The sequence below is a fragment of the Manis javanica genome, chromosome 7 (assembly GCF_040802235.1).
Source record: "Manis javanica isolate MJ-LG chromosome 7, MJ_LKY, whole genome shotgun sequence".
NCBI lineage: Eukaryota > Metazoa > Chordata > Mammalia > Pholidota > Manidae > Manis > Manis javanica.
The window spans coordinates 133019834-133041810 of NC_133162.1; the positions used below are offsets into that span (position 1 = coordinate 133019834).

At 38.0% G+C, this 21977-nt stretch overlaps 1 protein-coding gene across 2 annotated transcripts in view; it reads left to right on the forward strand.

Annotated features, from left to right (window-relative positions):
- The window catches only part of B3GALT1 (beta-1,3-galactosyltransferase 1), a 485458-nt gene that overhangs the window by 400075 nt on the left and 63406 nt on the right, over positions 1-21977 (forward strand). The window lies entirely within an intron of this gene.

Here is a 21977-nt window from a genome sequence, read left to right on the forward strand (position 1 = left end):
ATAAATCACATAACACAGTGTCTGGCACATGGGGATTTTACTGAAGAATGGCCATTTATTTTCCAGCGCAACCTAAATGTTAAAACAAAAGTATCCATAAAATACCATGGAAAGGAAAAAAAAGAGGAAGGGGAGGTCGGAGACGCTCCTACTGAGAACTGGTTGCTCTGAGCAAGGTGGCAGGGCCATGGCTGAAGCTCAGGTGCAAAGTGATGATTTTTTTCCTCTGTGCCACCTGAGTTGCTGCAGCTTTTCATCCCAGCAGGGAGCAAGAGGCAAGCACGCAGGGAAAAAGTGAGGCCAGACCATGTGCTAAAGGACAACCACAGCATGTCTGGCCTAAGCTACTCTGTTATCTTGCAAAATGCATATCCTGTTAGAAGGGGAGTGCTCACAATTTCTATAGATTTGCACTAATTTTTTGTGTTCATCTAGGCCTATAAGGGTGTTATTAAGGCTGAGACACCGTTTTGGGGGTTTGTTTACTTAAGTTTAACTGCTCCTGGGGAATGCATAGTATGAAAAATACATGACTGTGCCCTTGGATTTATTTAACTCAAGTATTTCTCTCATCATTGAAATCTCAACCGAAGGTACCAGTTGGAAAGTCTAATTAACAGCCAAGAAGGTCATTAGGGAAGGACTTGAGAGTTCACTTAAGCAGACAGCCTTAGTTAGTTTACTTCGCAGGAAAAGGTAAACACAAAAGTAATAGCTACAAAGATTTGTTTCTGCTCTGTGGTTGTTTTCAGTCAGAGGGGGAATATTTATACTTGTTTAAGACTCTGATTAAAACTTATACTTATTTAAGCCCCTTATTAAAACTTATACTTGTCTAAGCTTCCTGTCATAACAAATTAAGAGAACTAAGGTTGGACTAGGGTCACAATTTATAGTATTAACATGCCTGGAATTATAATGACAGTGACACTTTCATGAATAACTCAAAGTCTCAGGACCCTGGGTGTGGGACAGTGAATGTTGTGATGAATGAAGAAAGCCGATATCGCAGCAGCAATTGTCTTCTGCCATCGTCAAGCTCACCTGCTACCTGCCGCTTGCCGAGCAAGCAGGTCATCAGGGCCAGCGCCACCCATTAAAGTGACAAGAAGGAACTGCTACAAATCAGGCTGCCACATCACGGCCACCCTTTTTTCTGAGATAAAATGAAATGCTGGACTTTCTTTGGTTTTTACAGTCTTCCTTTTAGACATAAGGAAACTATCTTCTATTACCAGAAAAGTTTACATTGTAAATTTATTAAGACATAGGCTGATCTAAACCATAGCAGTTGACACTTACATGCCTTTGAATTCTTTAGCAGTTTCTTAAGCTACCTAATAAGTATAACTCTTATTTTTTAATCATCTGTCCATTAGGATGCTTAACAAATATCATGTGATAATAACTTAACAAAAGGAAGAAAATGGGAAAAGAATGTTACCCATGTGGTTGATATTCGTGTTACGGTGTTTTTCACATTTTTTACTACTTTCACCATTGCAGGCACTAGAAACAGGATTTGGGATACAACACATTGAACCTGGAGTGTGGCAGGGTGCTTTTTAATTCGATAGTATGCAAGCCTGTTGACCTTTAGTTCCTGAGGACAGCCTCTTGTAGGTGGTGCATTTCTTAGAAGCATTCTTCCAAGGCTCTAGATAACCTTTCCAAATGAAAAAGTGTTAGAAAATACTGTGAAATAGTGACCTAGTAGTCACCCAGTAATGGTTTAGCCTATTATCAGCATTTTGTAATAATAAACACAAGTTCAAGTTTGAATTTCAGTAGCAGGCTTTTCTTCTGCAGCAAAAGAGAGATTTTCAAATGATGCTGCTGGATCAGTACAAAGCACCACCTTCCTCAGAACATCGCTGCTCACACACACACACTCAACTTGGGGAAATGGCATATGTGAAAATGGTATTCATAAGTTAGAAACATGAGTTCCTAGGAAAAATGCGTTTCAAGTCAGTGGATTTACAGCATTTTCCTTTTCTCTATGTATTTTTTTTTTAGTAATTTTACTCATTCTTATGGTGTGGTTGGGCGATACTGTAAATCAAGACATTTTCCCATTTTTCCAGTGGATGTCTATGGAGAAGCAAAAGCCTGAGAAGAGGAAAGATTGTCTGAAAAAAGCTCCACTCTGGTAACCCCAGGCAGTGCCAGTACTTCCTAGACTTCTAACCAGCCAGGGCAAGTGAAACCACCGTTAGTTCATAGGCTTCCGTCTGATTTTTTGTTCAGAGGTTCCACTCTTTCCAAAGCAATGAAGTTCAACGTCTAGAAGTAGAAACAGGAAATTGATTCTTTTCCACCCCCAACATATCAACAGGTTAAAAAGTCTCTGACTCCTACAAATACATTCAACCAAGGCATTTAATCTCCACGTACTTAAGAACAGGGTCAGAACTCATGGCTTCCCATGTCCGTTAGGTATCAGAGCCGTAAGTAATCTGCCTTTTGCTCACCTGTGACCCCTCACCGCCGTGCCTGGCACATCTAGGCACACAGTCCGTGTTAGCTGAATGGACTCGGAACTCTGAAGGAGTGAGGAAGCCAGATTTGAAAGGGAAATTATCAGACTACAACTTCTCTTTTTCCCTTTCCTAATTAAAAAAAACATAAATAGGGAAAGGTACGTAAAATATATCTGTACTGTTTAACAAATAATTCAGAAGTGAGCCACCCTGTATCCACCACCGAGTAGTTTCAGTCTCTTCGTTTTAGATCCAAAATAGTTTACTTTTATTCGCTACTGCTCTTAGCACAATGACCTGTCATTTGATAATTAACTGAAATGAAAATAAAAATTTCAGATATTTTGTGTCAACCCATTAAATCAATACCAATACTTACCATACATAAAATGTAGATGACTAGGACCAAGGATACGACATGTCAAAAGGGAGTTATTCCTTCCTCCACTCTGATTCCTTTGCAGATACAATTATCTTTTGAGAGAAAATGTACCCATGATAATGCTGAGATTATATAACTTCAGAAATTTCCAAAAAAGTGAAAATGGGTCTCCTTCCTCTGGAGCAGGCCACTATGCCTGCAGTGCAGCTCATGCAAATGCCCTGGGAATCTCAAGACATTTTTAAAGAAAGAAATTGTTTTGTGAATGTAAAAGAAGTGTAGACCAGAAAAAAAAAAAAAAAGAACTGAAAAGGTAAGATTTAAGAAGATAGCTATTTCTTGCTTAATGATTTATTTATGTGCTGACTGAGCAGACAGCCCTTTAAAATTAAAGTTTGGGATGTGTCCAGGCTCCTCTGTGAAGAAAGAACTCCACCAAATTTTCCCTGAGAGGCTAGAGAGGAATTGAGGTTGAACATTTTGTTTGATGGATTTCAGAAGTAGCTCAATTTAGCTAACTTAAGGTTGAAAAACCAATAGTGAGAAAATCCAATAAGATCCCAACAGCAAAATTCTTTTTTCTATAAAAACTAATCTTTTGCCAAAAAATGCTTGCTTTAGAGCACAAAAAGAGCTCTCTCTGTTAGAGTTGTGATGTTTGAAACAATTGCCATCATTCTTGCCTAGAGGGTGAATTAACCTAAAACTCATCAGCCATGTAGTAAAATTATATCTGTTAATAAAATGTATTTTTTTCATAATAGGTACTGATAAATACTATAAGTAATCTCTAGGTTTTGAAATAAATAAACTGTGGTTAAAACAATGAGTACTTATCAAGTACCTGGGTTCTATACAAAATGATACTAGGAATTCTGAAAGTGCCATTAAGTGGGTAACTCTATGCAGACTGTCTTGAAATATACAATAAATGCTGGCAATAGTCATGAAAGTAAAGATCAGGAAAACTAATAGTTTCTTAACTTTGAGTTGGCTTTTTCTCTTAAGAGTGATTGAAAGGGCAGAAAGGAACAACTTTGGTGTAATAAGCATATCAATAAAAAAGTAAACTCTTTGGAATGTATGTAATGACTGCATATTTTAAACTAAGCACTGACTGGACAGGATCTGTGAAGACAAAAGAAGAGACAGATTACGGTCTGTTTTTCCTCCCCTGTAGCCTTCTCCATGTCCAATAGAGTCTTTTGGAGAATACTGGCAAGCTGTTCAGGTGCGAAAAGAGAAGCTAGTGTTTTTTTGTTAAAAAATAAAAGCTGTGGTCACTGGAGTCATCTCCATCCCTGAAAGAAAAGTACTATATAGTCTTAAGGGGAACAAAGGAAACGTGAGTTGCAAGCATATGCTTGAAGACGAAGGACCTTAGTCCTATGAGTTCTCACACAGGACCAAAGGTCAGGAATAAAACTCAGCCAAGAATAATTTCCATGGAAGTATATGAGATGCCTTTGGAAATCAAATCACACTATGCTTAAAAAATAGGGAATATAAAGGCCTCAAGTTTTAAGTGCTATGGGAAGAGGTACAATCCCCTCAATTTCCAACAGTGAGATTTGTTGCAATAAATAAGTTCCTGTTTTTTTAGGTTTAAGGGAACCCTAACATACTTAAAACAGTACCGTAGCATACATTAAACATCAAGTGCCCCCTTTCCCTCACAAAACTCCTCTGGTCTGCCCAAGTCATTGATTCCAAGTAACCCTCTTGGGGGTACAGTGTTAACCCTCGTAGTCATATTCATGAATTCATCCTAGATCGCTTGCCACCTTCCAAGTGGGCCTCTCACTTTTCCCTTTCAATTATGTAGAATAATTCATACTTTTCACTAAATGGAGCTATTAATCACATAAGTGTACAGGGTAGTGACTGCACCACCGAGGAGGAGGTGCCTACTCAGGTGTAGGTACACAGATGCATACAGCATAATAGGGCCCAGAGACGTGATTGGGTTAGTCCCAGAATAGTCCAACTTTGTTATCGTTCTAGAAAGGTCTCAATTAGGTTGGCCTAAGTGCCAAAAAGAATTCATATTTATTTATGCACCTTGAATACACCTTTATAAATATATAAAGTGAACACACTTTGAGAGTTTAGTTTTATAAACTCTCTTCCTAAATAAACACACTTTTTGATTAAAAAGAAAAAAGAAAAATAATTATTTCCTGATTTATTCCAAATTAGCTAAAGGGCCCAAAACATAACAGAGCAAATAATGAATACAAATGAGGAAAGACTCCACATATTGCTTTCCTTCAACCCCAGATTTATTAGAACATGAGTACGTGATGTAAGGAAAACAGCTAATGGCTTCCTACCCGGATCTTGGTCCATGCCTACAGACTGACTGCTGCTTGGGTGCGACCCAGGAGAGCCACCGTAGCCCGTGACTTACAAAGCCCAGAGGAAGCAAGTTGGGGAGGTGGTCCTATGGGCTCTCCTGTTGGGTATTGCCAGCATGCCGTGCCTTTGAGTGGCCCTCACCAGATAATATGGAAGCAGAAAACTTGACCCACTTCAGAAATTACTTCCCACTGATATTTTGAAAGGAGCAGAGATCCGGTCCAGTTGTCAGGTGACCAGATTGGTTTAATGTCGCCCTTTGGTCACTGTGACTGTGTGAAGTGGTTTCCCTAAAAATGCATCCTGGAGACCCAGCATGGTGTGAGGGCGATTACCACCTGTGATTGGGCTGCGTCATGATTCATGAGTCATTATGGGATTATTACACGCTGGCTGTGATCACTGGTGTGTGCCTGTGTGTGCGTGTAAGATGAGCAGTTAACACTGAAGAGAAACAGAAGCCCAGGTAGAAAGTTTAACGAGAATCTGCTCTCCGCTTGTTCCACTTGGATCTAAGGCAAATCTGTGACTCCAAAAGGAAGCGGGAGCCCGTAGGCGTAAGCTCTGCCGGGGCTGGTTGGAACAGACGACATGCTGCTAATGGGAAGATACGAATGGCCAATAAATCTCTTGTTCTTGACCCAAGGAAATTTGGAATAGGCTTAATTTCTAAACTCTTGAGTTTATAACCAGAATTCGCCTATTGGCCAAGTGAACATTATTATTTTCTTATTTGGCTTGCATTAAATGAAAGATATCATTTGTATAAGAAGCAAATACATTTTCATGACAATGTAACAAGATACCAAATTTGATTAGACAATCCACTGAAAAATGCTTTAAATCCTAAATGAAACTCAGATAATTCATCTTAGAAATGCCTTTTCTTCATCGAATGGAGGCAGAACTAACACATTGTGGATGTTTATTTACTCTCTAGACTAAGATGTATTATTTACTGATAAAGCTTGTAGCATCTTGATGGGTTTTTGCCTCCTTGGTACCTTCCTCATAATCTGGCTAAGGATCTTCCAGAGACATGCAAGCTCTGTTCCCATCTCAGGCTGTGTGCAAAATGGTTTGACCACCTTAGGTTACTGATGCTCCAAAGATCTTTCCACTATTTGGTTTTCTATCTGAAGAAAGAAGGAACGCATGACTGGATCTGACAAACCATCCATGGGAAGTCAGAATTGGAACCGGTGTCAAAGACAGGATTGGCGATTGGCTGGGGCGTGATTTAAGTTGAGTGATGTGAGCGTGAGGACAAGACATGAGCCTCCCGGCCTTTCTTCCGCTCATCCCTCCTAGGAAATGAGATAAACATCGACAGAAACCTCAGCCATGTAGCACAACCCCTTACATCTGTTAACTTGCCAGGCTGAGGAGCAGTTTAGTTAAACTTGGCTTTAATTAAGGAAATTCCATAATAGTATCCTCTCAAAAGGAGAACTGTATGAAGAAAAAGTTTATAAATCTTTACAGCTAACTAAGAAGGCATTTGTTAAATGTACGAAGCAACTTGTAAATATTGTAGTCATGTATTCACTCTGCTTTCCTGCAACCAAAATCAAGATTCTCTACTCTGAATAGTAGTACTGGATTTATTTCTGTCTGACTGGAGTCCTTTTCTTTTTTTTTTTTTAAGAAAATAAAAGTCATCATAGTCTAAAAAATGGTAGGCACAGCGACCTCCCCACTCGGCATTTATGTCATTACGTTCTGATGAAAGCCTGCTAACTCGAGTGGCAGGTCCACTCTAGGCCAGAGGACAGGCAACAACAATGCACTTCCACATGCCACTCGTAGCAGCAGCAATTATTTTGATGACAGGAACACATTTATTCTCAAAGATACCAGAACATAAATTAAAACATTACATTCTCAAACTGACATCCCGGAAAACAAAGGTTATTCCCAGTGTGGAAGGCAGAGATTTGCCTCTGACAAGTTCATAGAATGCATCTTTTTTTCTTGGTGTTGTCACCAGCAACTCACCCTGACGCCTAAAATTTCCCTGTTCTTTAAAATGCACTTGAAGTCGTCTGAAGTACATGGGAGACATCTGGAAATCACAAGGTTTGACTGTGCTTGGTAAGAATTGTGGGAAGATTCTAACAATAACCAAGGTGCCTTTGGGTCTTATTTGCTTTTTCTGGTGTCTTAATCATAAATTATAATCTTGTTACCTTTGCTCTTCCATTTAGGAAATTATTGCTCAACAGGAGCCTAGTCATCTTAGAAAGGCAGTATACTCCCAGACTTGCCTAGTTTTCTCACTTGTGAAAGATTAACTAATGTAAGATTTTCTTTTTCTATTGAATCTATCCTTAAAGAGATAGGTAACAGTAGAAAAAAAGTAGTTGAAATTGCACTGAATTAGTTGGATCCTCCAGGGATATTTGGTGCCCGTGGATAGGCAGTCCGGCCGTTCTGAGGATCCCGGGCCAGTCCCAGAAGTGGCAAAGAGGCTGCTGAGCTCCGAGGCCTTCTAGCTTGAACTTCAGCCACACAAACCCTGCAGAGTGTGATATGACGTTATACTGCACGGAATCAAACTGGAGCTGAACCCCAGCCCCTCCCCCCCCGGGGGGCCCTCCATTCTCCTCCAAGGCTGAGTAGGAAGAATAGTCTTTTGCTGAATTGCTTAAATCTCAGTGCCCTCTTTTTGGTTGTTTTGAATTTTCGTTTTCATCTTTTAAGAATTTATGTGCAGTAAGACTCACTCTCTGGCATATATTTTTATGAGTTTTGAAAAATGTAGAATTATATAACCACTACCAGGATTAAGAGACAGAATAGGTCCATCATCCTGCCCCCCAAAATCTGTATGTTACTCTTTTGTAGTCAAACTCTCCCTGTCTTTAAAAGAGAACAGAATGACTCTTGGTCCCCATAGTCTGTCATTTCCAAAGGATCATGTGAATGGGATCGTACAGTATATGGCATTTGCTTAGCATGATGCCTTTGAGATTCCTCCAAGTGCGCTGTGTATGATGTATATGTTGACGTGTGTTCTTGCGTGTAACGATAGTTAATTCCATTTTATTACTGAGCAGTAGTATCCATTCGGTGGTTGTGCCACAGTTGGTTTATCTGTTTGTCAGCTGAGAAACATTGGGTTGTTGCCTGATTTGGACAAATAGGAGCAGAACTTGCAGAGTTTTGTGTGAACATGGATTTTCATTTCATCTAAAATATCTAAGAGTGAAATTTCTGGGTTACAGGTAAGTGTATGTTTAGCTTCATTAGCAGTTGCCAAACTGTATACCATTTGGCAAGAAAGAAAGACATGAAAGTTCCAGTTGGCCTACAGCCTCCTCTGCACTTGGTATTGTCAGTTATTTTGTTTGCTTTATTTTAATTTAGCCATTCTAATAGGTAGATAGCGATATTGCATTGTGGGTTTAGTTTGTATTTCCCTAAAGACTCAGGAGGTTGAGTATTTTTTTTCATTTACTTATTGGCCATTTGTATATCCTCTTTGGCGAATTGTCCATTCAAATCTTTTGTTCATCTTACGGTTGGATTGTTTGTTACTGAGTTTTGAGACTTCTTTAGATATTCTGGATACAAGTCATTGGCCAGATATGTGGCTTAGAGGTATTTTCTCCCAGTGTATGACTGGTCTTCTCACTCTCTTAGCAGTGTCTTTCTCAGTGCAAAATTTGTATCTTAATAAAGTCCAGTTTATCAACTTTTTTCTTCTCATGGATCATGCTCCTGGTACTAAACCTAAGAAATTTTGCCCAGCCTAAGGTCACAAAGATTGTTCTCTGTTTTCCTCTAAAAGTCTTATAGTTTTTTGTATTAGTGCCCCCTTTTAATAGGCCATTAAGTACACAGAATTCTGAGTATTGTAAATAGAAAAATCAGATGTCAAAGAAATTTTTAAATGCCCAGTTTGATCTTTAGCTCCTTGTAATCAAGGCTACATCTCACAGTGGCATCACTATGCCTCGCCCTAGCCCATCCTTGTCAGCAACTAGGTGTTCAATCAACAGTCATTAAGAACCGATAAGTCCTCTGGAAGAGGTGGACTTACTATTTTAGCATCGTGTAACACAAGAAGGGTAGGCTTTGCAGTCAGTGCTGTGTGTTCATTACAGCCCCACACCTTCCTGACTGCATGACCATGGGCAGGCGCTTTTCCTGAAGTTCTTTGGGGAAGGTTTCCTGACTTAAAACAGTGGACTAGTAATGCATCTTAAGATTTTTCTAAGGATTAAGTGTGGTAACACGTACCATTTGGCATGAAAGCACCTTCATAGTGCCCGATGAATATTGGGAACTCTGGGACGAGTTATTTTCTCTTATTTTCATCCAATCCTAAATATGTCTGTGTCTTAACAGTTGAATAGCTATGGTTCTGAATAATGGAAATATCCATCATGCTGTAAATCAATATATTCTCTATCTGCTCTTTGAATATATTCTTTCATGTATGAATTTATTTTTAGCAAATAAATGACTACAGTGGTCCCACATGGCAGTTTCAGGAAGTTCTCTTCTTAGAACTGCTTTTCTATTGCACACGAGGGGAGGGCGTGTGAAGGAGGCAGAGATGGGATGGTGTGGGGGGTGTAGTGTCGTGGGACTTGTGCGTATAGGAATCCGGTGAGGCAGTCTTAGCCAGAGCCCGGCAACTGATAAGCTAACTCAGAATTAAATACAAGCTAGAGAAAAATGGCTCTGCTCATGCTTTTCTCACCAGATCATTACCAATAACTTAACAAATATAACTTATGCTTTTATTGATATCTCAAATTTTTATTGAAATATGAGAATGTCTTTATTTCAAGTAGTTCATTAATGACTGACTGAAGGAACCAAAAAGGGTGGCTGAGTTTCTAATCCCAGACAGGTTGGTAAACTGGAGATTCATGTTATTTGATTAACAAGCTACAAAGTAAACCCCCAGATTAGTTTGGAAGCATAGATTAATGCAATATCTTGAGGTGCTCCTAAATTGGTTATTTTGAGAACTAACCTGAAAAGAAAGTCATGATGATATTTTTTTCAAATAATGCTACTAATACTTAAGCACTTGCTCAATGCCAGGCAGTATCAAGACTTGTGTACATTTTCTAATTTAATTCTCAAGACAACCCTCGAAGTGGGTGTTGTTACTATTCTCATTTTATGACAAGGAAATTGCAGGTTTATGTTAAATATCTGCCCTTAGGTCACACTATTCATGAATGACTAACTCAGAATTTGAACTCAAGTCTCTACAACTAGAAAGCCCTGTTTTTAACTGCTATGCAATACCGCTCTCCTCTGCATTGTTTACTTAAAGAAATGCTCTCTAAAACATGCAGTCCCAATTTTGGAAACCCAGTTAATCAGTAATTCCTAACTTTTAGGTATGCAGCTCAGGGTCTTTTGATTAGGTGCACATGTATTTCAGTTCTCAATTACAAGATTAAAGGTCACCTAGTTTTATGTTTCCTTATTAATTTCCTAAACATTTTAGCACTTTCAAATGCATAACATGCCAACCATGTTACTCTTATCAAGCTCATCTAAATACATGCAGTGCTACTGATTAAACTTTATTGATCCCTGTCAAGAGGTAATTATCACTTCACAGAGCTGCCCAAATGTTTCCTAATCCCTAAATGCAGAATTCCCCCGACAACAGAAAACATTCCCTTAACCCCTTAGACAGGGAGGATCTTGAGCCTCTAATACCACTTTTATCAAAAATTTCTATAAGCTTCTTAGAAAAAGGACAATATCCCATGACATAGTCCATTACTTTGAGGAGAGAATTTATGAATGATTGCTGTGTTGATGAATGAATGAATGAGTGAATGAATCTGTCAGCAAATTTGAACTCAATAAATGTTTTTTGGATAGAGGAATTAATTAATTAATTAATCTATTTGCAAATTTTATCTCACAGAGCAAGTTTTCCCCACTTAGAATGAACTTTAGAATTAGATAATTTGGAAACAACTTTTGATACTATATTTGAAGGTATAAAAACAAATATATATATTACATATCTATGTATCTATACCTATATATGTATTTTAAGGCAAACATTAGTATCAAGTTTACTTTTCCCTAATTTATATGCATTTTTATTATAAATTTAATAAATTTAAAGTTCATGGACATGTTTCCAAGACTGGTACTTTTAAATGGTTTATATAAACTGAATCACCTTTATAAAGAACTGAGTAAAAGATGCATAAAGTAAAAGAAATCATGAGCAGCAGACATCCTTAGGTTTGGGGCCTTGTATAGGCCTAATGATAAGTAAACAACAGAAGGAGGAAAATATTAACTGCAGAAGAACAAGACATTGTCCGTCGTGGTGGTCAGACCCTTCAATTCTACATTACTGTCTCCAAGCTAAAAGTTACAGAAGTCAGCACCTAATTCTGGGCTCCTTTGGCAGATTTCTCACTCCACACAGGCTGCTCACCTGCTGTACTTTAGTTGTTCTGGAAATTATTCCAAAGACAGTGGAAGCCACATCCAATCACATGTATTTTGCAATGTGGGAGCAATTATAACCAAGTCTCAATGGTCATTCATTTTTGCCAATCTCTTAATATGGAGATTTATTCTTCTGACCTAGAGGAGGCCCAGCCCCAAGGCAGGATGTTTTGTTAATAAGCTGATTGAAAGGTTACGCTGATAGCTAGCTACTCTGAGTGCTCAATTTAAAGGGCCATGCTTCAGAGAGTCCAAATAAAATGGCCTCCTATTTTTCAAAAGTATTTGAAAGATATTATTTATGCATTAACTTACAGGACCTTTATTATTAGGTAAGCAGGTGATAATGTAATCACCAAAAAAGTCATTTCTATTTGGTTCAAGAATCCCATGTGACAGTAAACCAACAATGTGACCCAGTGTATTCAAGTTCTAATATGACCATCCTTGACTATTTACTGTCAGCGTTAGAATAAACATGGATTAAAGAGCCAAAGCCCTGTACTTTCCTTGTAACGTCACCTAGGCCAGCACCCAGAGCCCTTACCAAAATGCAGATATTATGAAAACGTATAAAGACTGAGGAACCATTTCCCTTTCCATTGTCGTTCTAAGAGTTTTTGTCTTTCTATGTGAATCTGGAGAAACCGCTATCCTTTGAATATTTGCCTCGTAATTTCCCTGTGTTTATTCTTAAAATTCGAACTTAAACTATGTTTAAAATTTGAACTGAAACTACATTTAAAGTTACATTAATAAACATTAAAAATCAAGCTCACGAACAATTGAAAGAACACATATGAAAGTAGCAATAGGATATTATCATTTGCCTCTCGGAGAAGAAGCACTAAATTTTGAATGATAATGTTTAATGTTGATGGTACTGTAGACAATCATTCCCAGGTACAGCTTGTAGCAGTAAACTTGACCTCCCTGGAAAGCCTTCGGACAGACTGCCTGCCTTTTCCTGCCTATTCTTATCCAATAAAAAGAGTTCTACAACTCTATAGGAAGGAAGATAAAAATAGATAGAAAGATTCATGAATAAGGAAGTTCCCTATACTGTTACTTGAGACAAAAATTTCAAGTTAGTTAGATGATCATAATATGAAATTAAATTACAGTCTACACCAATGATGGCATCTTCTTTTATCCAGTAAAAAGTATATTCCCCAAAAATTGTGATATGATAAAATGTTATATACATTGATAATCCCCTGAGAACAATGAAATACCATAATTTCTCAACTACAAGCAGTGTGACATATTTTAATCTTGATACCTACACAGTGTATTGCCATTAATGGCCCAGGACATTCCACCGCACCGAGTAGGAATATTCCAGGGTGTCCCTGTGCCCAGGACAGCGGTTCCCAATCAGGGGTGATCGTGCCCTCAACGGACACTTGGCAATGTTTGGAGACATTTTTCTTTGTCACAACTGGCAAGTGGCATGCTGGCTGCTGGCATCTAGTGGCAGGAAGCCAGAGAGGCTGCTAAAAATCCCAGAGTACACAAGTCAGCCCAACAACAAAGAATTATCTGGTTCAAACTGCCAAGTTTCAAATTTGAGAAGCACTGGCCCAGAACAAGAATGGATGATCCTGTGAGCTGTCCATTCATCCGATACGCCTGCGTTGAACACCACTGCAGGGCGGCACAGACCCTGAGACGTTTGGCGGATGAATATTTGCAGTTGAGTGACAGGCAACAGGCTCCGCTCCCTAGCCCTGCATCAGCTCGCCGCCGCTGGCGTTGCCTTTCCTGTGCTCCCCTCCGCTCCCTACCGCCCCTTCGGCATTTCACTTTCTCCTCCTTCCCCGCCTGCTCCCTTCCAGCAACTCCTGCCCGTCCGTTTTCTTTTGTTTCTCCACAGCACATCCCACACGTTTCCTCTCCTGTACTTTTCATCTCCCTGTTGCTTTGTCCTTTCCTCTAAGACTGAAGTGTCTGAGCGGTCCTGCCCGGCGGGTGTGCAGGGCGTGGGAACAGAGAACTAAGGCTCTGGTACAAACAAGGAGACACTGTATACTTCTCCCATCGGCATGTAAAATAGAGACCCAACAACTGTTTCAGTATTTTGCCTATTCTCTTCTTGTGTTAGGATTTTGAGAAAACTTTGGAAAAGTAATTTAAATCCTTGCAAAATACAGAATCTTGTAATTCCTTAAGGCCACATCTTCACAAGGAGAGAATTCATCAACCTGCGTGAATGTGTGTGGCTGACAACTCCTTTAGCAGGAAATTCTGTTGGGATTGATAAAAATATTAAAGCAAGCCATATTCCCTAATTCATCCCATTCTGCTGGACTGAAGGGGTCCCAGTCGGTGCAAGTCTGTAGTACCTTCTTGAAAAAGTCAGGGTACGTAGGCTGATTCTTACACCCCTCTTCTGTTTACCTCCTGGGAATGTGGCAGGGCTTTTCAATTAATAATGACATCAAATGCAAAGATTTTGGCCATGAAATTGGAAGAAGGCTAGGTCTGTGCAGGTGTATTATCACCTGAAAGTCCAGAAAAGCACTGAAGGGTTTGTGAAGCAGAAATCCATCTTTTTTTTTTTCATTCATTCATTCACTCTTTTCATCCATTCATTCCAGAAAAAAATGAAGTGTTTGAATAGCATGTCCAGGTTATCATCCTCTCCCTGTCTCTCTCTCTTACTTTCCCTCCCTCCACACATTTTCTCAGGTTTTTTAAACAATCCACATAGCAGAAGAAAGAAATTTGGAATCACTTGGAATTACTTATTATGTGTAGATAATCTGAATTTGATGATCTGCAAGATGAGAAGGGAACGGCCAACTCATCAGGAAGGTGGTGGAAATGTTTCAGGCTGGTAAATATTTTAAGACCAACAGATTTCTCTAAGTCACCTGCCATGGTAGGTACATTTCCTTTCTATCGTGGAAAGGCCCTGGCTTGTATAAAATATATCCACGGTCTTTTTCTGTCTTTCTGATGTAGTTAGCTTCGATCAATAAGCTTTATTTTCATTGTTCAGTGTTTATTGATCATAGCTATTACACTGGGAATGTCTGGTGAAATATAAACCTCCTGGTTTTGCATATGCTCTGAGAGGCCATTCGTGCCTCGCTAATTTGTAGGTACTGGTCATTTCATGTGTCAGGGGCCCCTGTGGTTCAGTGCCCAGCAGGCAGAGCCCAGTCTGAATGTCTGTTTGCAAAAGCAACCATCAAAAAGAACAGTAAGAACTGGAGGATCACATATTGTATTGTTCTCACAGTGCCACTCAAAGCAATAACTGTTATTAATTTCAGAGTAATCACTGGATGATAGAGTTCTATCCATCTGTTCCGACAATTGTGGAGCACTATTAAAGGATTTGCTACATATGTAGTCCCTTCCACTTACTATCACATATCCTAAAAACATTCAAAATGTTTAAATCTATATCAAAATGTCACTGTGAATGTGAGGAAAATTGTTAGATTACAATTTTATCTCACTGCATGGATCAAAAATCTCAGGCAGGCTTCAAAGATATTCAGGAAAAACATAATACAAGAGTTTGTTTTTCATCTTTGCTGCGTTACCTCCACTATATTCAAGGCAGTGCCTCGAGCCAGTGAATAAGATTTCAAAGTAGTTTTTGCACACAGGCTTCCTGTGACTAAGAGAATCTTGAATGACAAATACTTATGGATGATACTGCATTGTACACCATGTTTTAGATCAGCGTCTCCAACCTGTCATGCTAGATGTTGAGCTCTGAGCCCTGAAAGTGGCTCAAGGGGTCCTGAGTGGCCAGAACCCCTGGTCCAGTCAGTTCCAGGCCTGATCAGCTTTGACCATTGACCCCAGTGTGCTATCACTTCCTGTGTGTGTGTGTGTGTGTGTGTGTGCTGGCATAAAAAAAGGTTAAGAGCACTGCTTTCAACCATCAACGTTAGTAATCATGCTCTAAGAAAGGCATTTTGTATTCTGTAAGGTCCACTAAAATTTTACAAACTCACTAACAAAGCTGTGACATCTATACACAGCTGTCTGTTGCCAAAAATGTTCAAATAGGCAGTCAATTCGATTCCAACCGCAGTACTCTGCCCTTAAGCTTCTAGGGTCTCTTTCACATCTTTTTCTAGTGTGTCTTGACGTATTCTTACAGATGCACACCTTGTTGATAAAGCCCTACCTTTTTATTAGATTACTATATTTTGGAAGCACGGTTGTCCTTGAATTATTTCCTGACACTACCAAAATGCCACTTTTCAGAAATCAGAGAAGTGTTTCATGCTAAAGTTTTAGTGCTGGAGTTCAACTTGATTTCAGCTCTGGGGGTGTTATTATACCTGACAGCAGCCTGAGTTGAGTGTGGGATGTATCACTCTGTGGTCACAAAGAGAATATACCAAAAGGGACCAGAGTTACTACCTGCAAAAGTAGCTATGCTCTTATATGTAAGTCACAGGCTTGAAGGTCATGAAAGAAAGTTCTTTCAAATCCAAAAAGAATTTTCAACGTTGAAAATCTCCAACAGGCTGAAGGCTATTTATTTCTTTCCATAACACCAGGAATGGTCCAATAAATGGGAATGCCACGTGCTGGTGGCAAGCGTCCTGCAGCTCTTGGGTACACCTGTGTATTCCACAGTACTTTTGTTATCTAGAAGTTGAAATATGACCCCATGGATTTGTTATCCTTACATTTATTTTTCAAGACTTGTCTGGAAAAAAAATTAGTCATATACTACTAGAAACGCTTGGGGGAATGAAGTACTGATACATGCTACAACTTGGGAGAAACTCAAAAATATTATGCTAAGTGAAAGAAGTCAAACAGATAGTTGCACATTTATGATTGAATTTATATGCAATATCTAGATGAGGTAAATCCATAGAAACAGAAAGCCAACTAACTGGTGGTCCAAGGGGAGGTACGTGAGAATGGAGAATGGCTGCTTAACAGATACTGGGTTTCCTTTTGGGATCTTGGAAAATATTTTGGAAATCAATAAAGGTGGTGGTGCACAACATTGTCAGTGTACTAAATGCCACCGAATTGTTCACTTCAGAATGGTTAGTTTTATGTTAGATGAATTTCACCCTAATTAAAAAAATATAAGTTAAAAAAGCACACACTCATTTGGAGGCAGAGAAATGCAATATTAGAGAAAGCTTGATGCACTCCTGGTCCCGCATGTAGTTGATGAAGAAAATCTCTCAGGACAACTAGTTATACTAAAAAAAATTTTAAACACTTGGTATGTTTATCAGTCATCTGTAATACATGAATGACTGTAAAGAAGCCCTGCTAAGGATTATTAGTATATTTTAGTACCCAGGGTTCTAATATTATTAGGTTTAGGGGTGAAGAAAGAGAACAATTGTGTGACGATTTTTTGGACCAAACAAAGAATAATACTTTTAAAACATTTCAGGCAGTGGCTCTTCCTAGAAGAAGAGGGGGTGTCCTCCTTTCTCCCCTGGCAAAATCTAGTTGGTTTCTTTACAAGCTCTTTCCCAGAGCTAGTGGTTTGTCTCCTGTTTCTATTAGAAGTTAAAGTCTGCCCAGATGAGTACAGCACTCCATTTAATAAGGCACATGGTCATTCACTGGAAAGTTATGTCTGTAAATAAAGCTTTGGGAACAAAAAAGGAAGATGGAGACACAAAGCATCTGAAAAATCAAAAGGATTTTCACTCAAACTCATTTCCACATGATGTTTTCAGCTATGTCTGAGTGCCTAAATCCTGTCCCCTCTCAGGCAGGAAACAAACCATGGTTGCTTTCTCCCGATCTGGACACCGTGGGCCGGGAGAGGTGTTGGCTGCCCCTTGCCCATGGCGGCAATGGAGGAAGCCAAAGGTAAGAGACAAGAATCTGTGAAGGCTACAGATGGCTGAAGACTAAAACTAGCATAGCAAGTCACATATTAGGTCCTGGATGCAGGGCCTGAGTGCAGTACAGAAACCCCGTGAACCCAGATTCCAGGCTTGAGGGAGAGGCTGAGAAGGTAAGAGAGCAACAGAAGGGAAGGCAAATGAAGGTGGCCAAGAGAAATTCTGAAGAAGAACGGTGAAGCCATTGGTGACTTTATTTATTGTCCTTGAGTGGGTTTGGGTGGGCGTACAGGGCTTGTTTAAAGGAGCACAGGAGGACAGACATGGGGAACTCTGAGACCCAGCAAAGGGGCCAGGAGGCGAGACATGGCATCTTCTAAGTGTACACATCAACAAATATGAACATCTATCTGATAAAGTGGCACACAACTCTTGATAACCTAGGCAAATTCTTCACATTTTAAAAAATTAAAGTATAGTTGATATTTCAGTGTATTTTCAGTGTACAGCATGTGACTCAACATTTCCCCATTACATAATGCTCACCATGATAAGTGTGGCTGCCATCTGTCTCCATACAGTTGTTATGATATTATTGACTGTATTTGTCATGCTGTGTATTTCATCCCTGTAACTTACTCATTTTATAACTGGGAATTTGTACTTATTAATCCCCTTCACCTGTTCTTTTCATCCCCCTGGCAACCACCAATTTGCTCTATTCATGAGTCTTTTTCTTTTTCGTTTGTTCATTTGTTTTCCTCATATAAGTAAAATCATATGGTATTTGTCTTTCTCTGTCTGGCTTACTTCACTTAACCTAATACCCTCTGAGTCCATCCATGCTGTTGCAGATGGAAGGATCTCCTTCTCTTTTTGGCTAATATTCCATTGTGTATACATCCCCTGTCTTCTGTATCCTGTCATCTATTGGTGGACCCTGTGTTGCTTCCATATCTTGGCTATTATAAACAGTGCTGCAATAGTAGGAGTGCATATATCTTTTCAAATTAGTATTTTTGTTTTCTTCAGGAAAATACCCTGAAATGGAATTACTGGATCATATGGCATTTCTATTTTTAATTTTTTGAGGTACCTCCATATAGCTCTCCATAGTGGCTGTTTTACATTCCCTCCAACAGTGCACAAGGGTTCCCTTTTCTCAACATCTTTACCAATACTTATTATTTCTAGTTTCTTTGATACTAGCCATTCTGACTGGTGTGCAATGATATCTTGCAGTGATTTTGATTTGCATTCCCTGATGATTAGTGATGTTGAACATTTTTTCATATGTTTTTTGACCATCTGTATATCTTCTTTGGGAAATGTCTGGTCAGTTCGTCTGCCCATTTTTTAATCAGTTTATTGTTTTGGTGGTGAGTTGTATGAGTTCCTTATATATTTCAGATACTAGATATGTCAGGTATATCTTTTGTAAATATATTCTCCTATTCAGTAAGCTACTTTTCTGTTTTGTTGATAGTTCCCTTACCTGTTTAAGTTTGATGTAGTCCTGCTTCTTTATTTTTGCTTTTGTTGCCCTTTACCAGGGAGACACATACAGAAAAACTGCTAACAAATGTCCAAGCATTTATTTCCTATGTTTTCTCTTAAGAATTCTATGGTTTCAGATCTTACATTTAGATCTTTAATCCACTTTGAATTTATTTTTGTGTATGGTATAAGAAAGTGGTCCAGTTTTATTCTTTTGCAGATAGCTGTCCAGTTTCCCCAGCACCATTTATTGAAAAAAATCTCTTTTCCCCATTGTATGTTCTTGCCCCCTTTGGTGTAGATTAACTGACCATATAAATGTGGGTGTACTTCTGGGCTCTCTATTCCATTCCATTGATCTAGGTGTCTGTTTTTTTGCCAGTACCATACTGCTTTGGTTATCATAGCTTTGTAGTATCATTTTAAATCAAGGAGCATGATACCTCCAACTTCATTCTTCTTTCTCAAGACTGCTTTGGCTATCTAGGGTGTTTTGTTTTCATAAAAATTTTAGGATTATTTTCTCTAGTTAAATTTTAAAAATGCCATTGATAGTTTGATAAGTTTAGGTTGCTTTGGGTAGTATGGACATTTTAACAGTATTACTTCTTCCAATCCATGAAGATGATATATCTTTCCATTTATTTGTATGATCTTCAATTATTTTCATCAATGTGTTATACTTTTCAGAATCAGGTCTTTCACCTCCTTGGTTAAATCTTTTCCTAAATATTTTATTCTTTTTGATGCAATTATAAATGGGATTGTTTTCTTAATTTCTCCTTCTGCTAGTTTATTTTTACTATATAGAAATGGAACAGATTTCTGTACATTTATTTTGTACCCTTCACCTTTACTGAATGTATTTATTAGTTCTAATAGTTCCTGATAGAGTTTTTAGGGTTTTCTATACATCAGATCATGTCATTTGCAAATAGTGACAGTTTTACTTCTTCTTTACTAATTTGGATGGATTTTATTTCTTTTTCTTGCTTGATTGTTGTGGCTAGGACTTCCAGTACTGTGTTGAATAAGAGTGGTGAAAGTGGGCATCCTTTTCTAGTTCTTGATCTTAGAAGAAAAAATCCTTCAGCTTTTCACTGTTGAGTATGATGCTAGTTGTGGGTCTGTTATATATGGCCTTTATTATGTTGATATATATTCCCCCTATACCAACTTGGAGTTTTTATCATGAATGGATATTGAATTTTTTCAAGTGCTTTTTTTTAATATCTATTGAGATGATCATGTGGTTTTTATCATTCCTTTTGTTAATGTAGTGTATTACATTGATTGATTTGTGGGTGTCAAACCATCCTTGCATTCCTGGAATAAATCCTACTTGATCATGGTGAATGATTCTTTTATTTCTTAATTAAGTTTGCTAATATATTTTATAGGATTTTTGCATCTGTGTTCAGCAGGGATACTGGTCTGTGATTTTCTTTTTTTGTAGTTTCTTTGGTTTTGGTACCAAGGTAATGCTGGCCTCATAGAATGAATTTAGAAGCATTCCTTCCTCTTCTATTTTTTGAAATAGTTTAAGGAAGTTAAACATTAACTCTTCATTAAATGTTTGATATAATTCACCTGTGAAGCCATGAGGTCCTAAACTTTTGTTTGTTGGGATTTGTTTTTATTAATGATTAGATTTTATTACTAAATAAAATAACTGGTATGTTCAGATTTCCTATTTCTTCTTGATTCAATCTTAGAAGATTGTATATTTCTAGGGATTTGTTCATATCTTCTAGGCTGTCCAATTTATTGGCATTTATTTTGTAGAATTGTTTTGTAATCCTTTGTATTTCTGTGGTGTTGGTTTCAACTTCTTTTTCATTCATGATTTTATTTATTTGAGTCCTGTCTTGTCTTTTTTTTCTTGATGAGTCTGGCTAAAGGTTTATCCATTTTTCTTATCTTTTCACAGAACCAGTTCTTAGTTTCACTGATATTTTTTCTATTCTTTTCTTAGGCACTATTTCATTTCTTTCCAGTCTGATTTTTTTTTTTCCTTTCTTAAACTAACTTTGGGCTTTGGTGGTTCCTTTTCTATTTCCCTTAAGTGTATGATGAGATTGCTTATTTAAGATTTTCCTTGTTTCTTGACATATGCCTGTAATGCTATAAACTTGCCTCTTAGAACTGCTTTTGATGCATCCCAAAGATTTTTGAATCATTGTGTTTCTTTTTTCATTATTCTCCAAGTATTTTTTATTTCCTCTTTAATTTATTCATTAACTTATTGTGTATTTAGAAACATGCTTTTTAGCCTCAACAAGTTTGTGTGTTTTTTTCCACTTTTTTCTTGTAACTGATTTCTAGTTTAATATGATTGAGACAGGAAAAGAAGCTTGATATGATTGCAATGTTCTTAAATTTGAGACTCATTTTGTGGCCTAAAATGTGATCTGTCCTGGGCAACATTTCATGTGCACTTGAAAAGAATGTGTATTCTGCTATTTTGGATGGAATTTTTTTGTAGGAATTTGTTATGTCTATATGGCCTAATGTGTCATTTAAGGCTATTGTTTCCTTGTTGATTTTCTGTCTGGATAATCCATCCTTTGATGTAAACTGGGTGTTAAAGTGCCCTATATTATTGTATTTCTGCATTTATATCTGTTAATATATTTAGGTACTCCTATGTTGGGTGCACAGATATTTACAATTGTTATATCCTCATGATGAATTGATCTCCTTATCATTATGTAATGCCCTTCTTTCTCTTTTGTTGCATTATTTGTTTTAAAGTCTGTTTTGTCTTATATAAGTATTGCTACTCCATCTTTTTTTCACTTCCATTTGCATGAAATATTTTTTTACATCCCTTCACTTTTAGTCTATATGTGTCTTTAGGTCTGAAGTGAGTCTCTAGTAGTCAGCATATAGATGGGCCTTCTTTCTTTACCCATTCATCCACCTTTGTCTTTTGTTTGGAGCATTTAATCCATTTACATTTAAAATAATTATTGATAAGTATGTACTTATTGCCATATTTATCAT